Source organism: Podarcis erhardii (genome assembly GCF_964252035.2).
Source record: "Podarcis erhardii genome assembly, chromosome: 4".
Classification (NCBI taxonomy): Eukaryota; Metazoa; Chordata; class Lepidosauria; order Squamata; family Lacertidae; genus Podarcis; species Podarcis erhardii.
This window is the reverse complement of record NC_138508.1, coordinates 68,372,982-68,378,813: the sequence shown is the minus strand read 5'-3', so window position 1 is coordinate 68,378,813 and position 5,832 is coordinate 68,372,982. Positions and strand designations below refer to the sequence as shown.

The 5,832-nt window shown below is 43.1% G+C and overlaps 1 long non-coding RNA gene across 2 annotated transcripts in view; it reads right to left on the bottom strand.

The window, feature by feature from the left end:
• LOC309340177 overlaps positions 1 to 5,832 on the bottom strand; it is a 33,856-nt gene that overhangs the window by 1,498 nt on the left and 26,526 nt on the right. The window contains exons 4-7 of one of the 2 annotated variants that reach the window (XR_014155823.1): positions 4,981 to 5,154; positions 1,794 to 1,877; positions 1,553 to 1,625; positions 433 to 953 (exon numbers count right to left, since the gene is read on the bottom strand). This is a non-coding gene — a long non-coding RNA (uncharacterized lncRNA). Of the gene's footprint in view, positions 1 to 432; positions 1,626 to 1,793; positions 1,878 to 4,980; positions 5,155 to 5,832 lie in introns of both variants that reach the window. The other variant, XR_014155822.1, reaches the window with a different exon arrangement.

The window sequence follows — 5,832 nt, the reverse complement described above, 5'->3', positions numbered from 1 at the left end:
GGGGGGAAACGTGTTCATTGTAGTTCTTAACAGACACAGTTTGGACATATGTTTTTTCAAAGTTCAGTTGTGTATTTAAAATGAAATATTACATTGCCCTTCCATTCTAACTCATTTGTAACTTAAAGAAAATTCTTCAAGTTATGTAGCCCCATCGACTTTAGTACAATACAAATAACCAACCTTTAGCACATGCTGCTAGGTTGTGTTTGTGTTGTGTGCCTCCCCCCCCCCCCCACTGCACACATGCCTTTGCCTTTTATAGAACCAAAGGGTTGCAGGTTTTATTTCTGAGCAAAGAAGCATAATATTGGGATGTTAGGAAAATCATGTTCTCTTAGGTCTGAAAAAGAGGAACATGAGAAAAGTGTCCCTGGGTATGACCAGCCAAAGTTCAGACAAATAGTAGGTCAAGCATCTAGGCAATCTTACCTTTTCCTTGCCACTGCTACCCATTTTCTGGAAGTACCCTCGGTGAAGGCAAGCATGCTCTGGTTTTTAATTTTCACTTAAAGAAGGTACTTATGCTCTACTCTCAGCCAAAACAACTTCATTACCCCTCCCCCTCTTGAACTCTGAAATTTCTTTCTCAGAAAATATAAGGAGGGCAGGTTGTGCTTTTAACTTCCTGTAAAAACAGGCCACAGAATGACTCAGAAGCATGTTCAAACTCAGGAATGTGAGCGTGCAACCAAAATCAGCCCAATCATCTCATTATTTGGGTTACACAGAGAGCTGATGAACTCTAGTACAGAGCATACAGCTCATGTGACTTCAGTTCCTTCCCTCTCTTGCCCATCAATAAGGCACTTTAATCAGCTGTAAACTTGTTCATTTTTAGCATTTCCTTCTTAGTTGTGTTGAGTTTGGGTGCACTAGCATCTTTCCTTTAAAATAAAGTATTGCCTTTCCCTCCTTAGTTCTGGGGCCTGGCACTGACTGGGAAGAATCAGCTGCAGATAGAATACATGAATTAGCATGATAATAGGTAAACTTCCACTAATAGGAATTGGGTTTCTACCTGAAAGAGCCCAACATTGGTCAGCGCCAGTTCTTGCTAAAACATGTATATGCTAGCTGCTACTGCTATCACTGACCCTTCTGACCAGAGACGCACACACGGTTTACAATGGGGGTGGGCTTCCAATCCTCCACTTGCATGCCCAAATGCCATACTACAGATTTGGATGGAGGATTTACTAGTGGCCCAAACTCAACCAGCAGAGAAACCTTTTGTTCTCTGGATACTCCGAAATGGCTTCAAGTATTCATCCTCTTCACTCTCCCCACCTTTTCTACTGGAGCTCCTGTTTCAGACACTCATGAGCTAATGGGACAATGGAGTGCTCCAGGCTTCCTACCTCCACCCCCCCCCCTTTAAGACAGGTTCTCAAAGTTATCCTCTCCTCCACAGAGCCTAATCTCTAGAAAGCCAGGCAGAAGTCAACCAGCTAATATGTAAATAAATGCTTTCTTAACTACAAGAAACACTAATGAAAAATGCTCAATATAGAAATAAGCTGCCCGTGGCCCCACAACACCAACAGCTTACTTTAGGAGGAAGAGAAAATCACTTCCAAGTAATAACAGCTTGAAGAAAAGCTCAAACACCTGTTCTACAAATCCTGGGGAGGAAAGCAAGAAATTGGGAGTGTCATTTCCCTGGCAGGAGCACCGAAAAAGCTCAAAACAGAATGTCAGGGCTTCTTGCTAGCGACAGTGCTATTGACAAATTGCTCCAAGAAAAAACAAATTACCAGTACTGCAAACAGAATCAGTTGTGTAAAACTTACCAGATCATGCAGAGGGTCTGCGAAACAAGAAATGAAAGAGCAAGGTGATGGGTGGTTCTTCCCCCTTTCTATGCAATTCATTGTCTGTCTGAATAGAAATGACAAGCTCACTCTTAATTCATTAGGAGAGTCCTGCAGGGTGAAGTAGTGACTGATCACTACCATGGAGTTCAAACACAAGTACCAGGAGCAATTGCCACCTCCTACGCTTTTGTTTCCTGTACAACAAATTATTTGACAGGTACTCCAACTGATGCCATGAACAAAAACGTTGCTCAAACAGGAAAAACTTGATTATTGAATACGATGCCAAGCAAAAGCTTACTGTCTTAACAACCTGCTACTGCTTTGGGTAGGCATAGTACTGGAAAGGTTGAACCACAATGCCCTAGGCAGACTTAATACGAATCAGAAAGCTGACAGCAAATTCTGTCACTACAATGCATATTTGAGGAATTGTTTATTCCAGGGATGGGCCTATGGCTCTTCAGATGTGGCTGGACTCCCAGCTCCCATCAGACCCAGCCAGTGGCCAGGGATGATGGGATTTCCATTCCAAAAACATCTGGAAGGCCGCAGGTTCCTTGCTTTAGACATTGCATGCAAAACAGCTACAACAAAAAGCATGTGCCAAACAATGAGCAACAGAAGAATAAGATGGCAATCGGGTCTTTTCCTCAATGCCAAGAGAGCCTGGCATTGAGGCAAAACCTACTACACTTTGTTTCGTCATGCCTGCTTTCTTGAGAAGCATAACAATAAGCCATGACTGTGGGTTGTCTTCAACTAAGTCCTATTCAGAGTAGACCCACTGAAATTAATCTACCAAAGTTAGCCACGTCTATTACCTTCTCTGACTTCTGGCTTTGCTGGCTGGGGTTGATGGAAGTCTGCAGTAGCAAAGCTCCTCAGCCCCGCTTAAACAACCAGCCTCATTAAAGAAATTGTACATTTCCCCAGAGATGGCCATCTGCCATATTGATGTAAGTGCCTAAAAAATATCAGAACATACTACAAATCCGCTCCACTCCCCTGTGGGGAGGAGTTGTGGTGGACCACGTGGCCACCCACTCCCCTCCGGGGGCGGGGGACGAAGTCCTGCATCCCCCAGAGTTTCCCAGCCATATTCACCTGCCAGCAAATCCACTGGCTGGGGGGGGGGGGCGCGTGGCCGGCCTCATTTAAACTGAGGCATGAGCTGGAGAGCTTCCTCTTGGCTCACTTCCTTGATCCCCCGCTCTCCCTCCCTATTTTCAGGTTTCAAATTTGGCTTTGCTGTGGACCTCAGCTGGTTGCCGTTGAGGGGCCTGGTAGGAATTTTCCCACTTGGCAAATTGGCTTGGGCCATTTGGTTTTCACCTACCTCGTAGCAATCGTCACAACTTTGTAAGGTTTGGCGGTTAAGCATTGATTGATCTTATGATGGAGGAGGGGAGGTGTGGCCATCAACTGCCCCTCCAAGCTTAAGGGTATTCCATGAAAGGAATCCGGGGGTGTGGATCTTGTCTGAAGTCCGGGACTGGGCTAGGGCCATGCCACGACTCCGTCAGGAACCCAGAGGGAGCTCAAGTTGGTTTGCATCGACGGGGCTCCCCCTACCAGTGGTTGACCCTTATTGGACTCCCTGCATGATGGGCAGGAGTCAGATATAGTCTGGTCAATTCCAATGCCTAAGCCAATACCGCTCACATTCTGTAACCAATAAAGTTGTGGCCTAAATTTGCCCAATAACATTAACCTAATATCTGTGTCCTTGTGTCTTATTCATCAATGAGGGGGTGGTCTCGGGGTCTCGATGTGTAAACAGCTGATTTCCATCCCAAAAATAAACCAGCTAGTAATAACCGCAGCAATCATCCTCTGAACAACATCCAGTCATTCATCTCCAAATAGCAAGTTCACTGTTGATCATTCAGTGTCTACAACATCATGATCACTTTGCAAACACCCACATTTCATGTACTCTCCAGCTCTATAGATTGCAGTTTTCACATTCAGCTGAACGTTACTTAACTATGCTTTTAACAGGCCACTCCAATGGAAACCGTTCCTGCTCCACTCGTGTTCTCAAAATAACAAGATTCAATGCAGTTCTTTTCCTCCATCTTTTAAGGAGACTATTCTGCCCCAAACTACTAACAGCAACAGTAGCATTGATGCTCATTTTTTTTAAATTTCACTAATAACTTTGTTAAGTCCTAACTATTAGCAGTTTGGATGCAAAAGTATATTCAAGAAAGCAGTGTGCAGTAAATCAAACTCAAGATCTTGGAGATGGCCCCTAAAAATCAATGAAATATTTAGTAGGTATGTGAAATTCCCTTGCATTCCATTGTACAGAAATGGGTGGGAATTTGATTTTACTGTTCCACAGTTTCTGTACCCAATAGCCAGATCCTGTGTTTCTGATTTAAATCAATCAGCACAGCCAGCTTTTATCAAGCGGGATTAAGTTTTCAAGTGTTTCTGCTTTTGCAGACGTCAGGTAAAGCCTTTTGAAATATTTTTTAGTGTGGCTGTTTAAAGGATTGTACAGCTTGACTGACAGAGGATATGAAAAAGAAGGTAATTATCTCAGGAGCATACTGGACTGTATCTCCTTTGCTATTCTTGTTCGACAAGGCGCTAGCTGTGGATCAGGTGCAGTGCTCACTCTCGGAATTTGCAGGAAAGGCTAAATACGTAGCAGAAACTTTAGAATTTCCCCCTGCCTGCAAATAGTGAAGGCTAAACTTGGGAGACCTTTGCACAAAGCTGTTAAATGCTTTTTTGTGGCCTTAAATGCAGATGTGAGAGGTCTCTGATCCTCAGCCTGACATTTGGATCTCCTACCTTCAGCTATTCAAGAGAAGGTACTTTTGACAATATGACATTCGACAGCAGCCCACCCAACTCATTTTAGCATGGTTTTCTGAGCTCCTTTTTTTTAGAAGCCAGAGAAAGAGGCCCCAGAACAAAGTGTGGGGTCAGTCAGCAAAAATCAGTTGCCCTGTATTGCTTTAGCAAAAGCACAGTTGGAGACAACTCAAAGAGATTTAAAGTGTGTTGATTTTGCATTAGTCATTTGTGCTTTTATGCAGGTTCACAATCTCCATGTGCTTTTCCTTATACGATGGATTAAAAGTGAGATAAAACAAGCAAAAATTGCTTTTATTATTATTTGGCTAATACAGCAGTATTTTGTCACTTGCCTGCAGTCTCGATCAGGGTGAATCATTCCTGCGATGCTGGAAAATTATGGAATGCAGTGTGACAGGTTTCAATTCTCCAATGATATTTGAGTGCCCTGGTGCTGGTTGCAAGGCTTTCATTTTTTATGGAAAGGGAGCGCTCGTTTTGCAAAGAGAAACGTTCCAAGTGTCTGTAGAGAGAAAGGAAGAGACAGGCTTTTGCTGTTTATAATGCCTAAAGGACCAAATATGCAAGAAACGACACACAATTAAACAAACCCTGTTTTAATGTTTCATGACATATTTTATTATGAAAGAACCCAGCAAAACTTTTCAACTTGAGTTACATTGAAGTTCTCAAGCAATGCAACAGACACAAACAATTCATTTTTCGAATTGTGATTTCCACAGAGGATTCTGAATGTGGCAGAGAAGGCAGGGCTTGAATTATAGGGGCAGGGAAGCCCCCTTAGCTTTTACAACAGTCCCCTTTTACCTACTATTTTTAAAATGCTACGATTTGACTGTGGATTTCATTAATGGCCCTCCTAACTTCCCCCATAATTCTGCTAGGGGAAGATAAGTTTGTTGCATTTGTTTCAAACACATTGGAATTTTATTTTTAAAGATGCAATTATACACTAGTTTACAGCTGCGCTGACTTGCCTTGTAAAAACGCAAGCACAGCGATTCCCATAGAGTTCCATGCGAAACAAAAGGGAACAATTAAAAACCACACAACTAAAAGGCAAGAATTAGCATCTGGGAGTTTTATTTAAAGTTCCAAAGGTGGCAATTTGACCAGGGCCCGAATGCCTGCCATCAGCTCATTGGGCACACACAAACACACCCTGCCTCCTAAAGTTTTG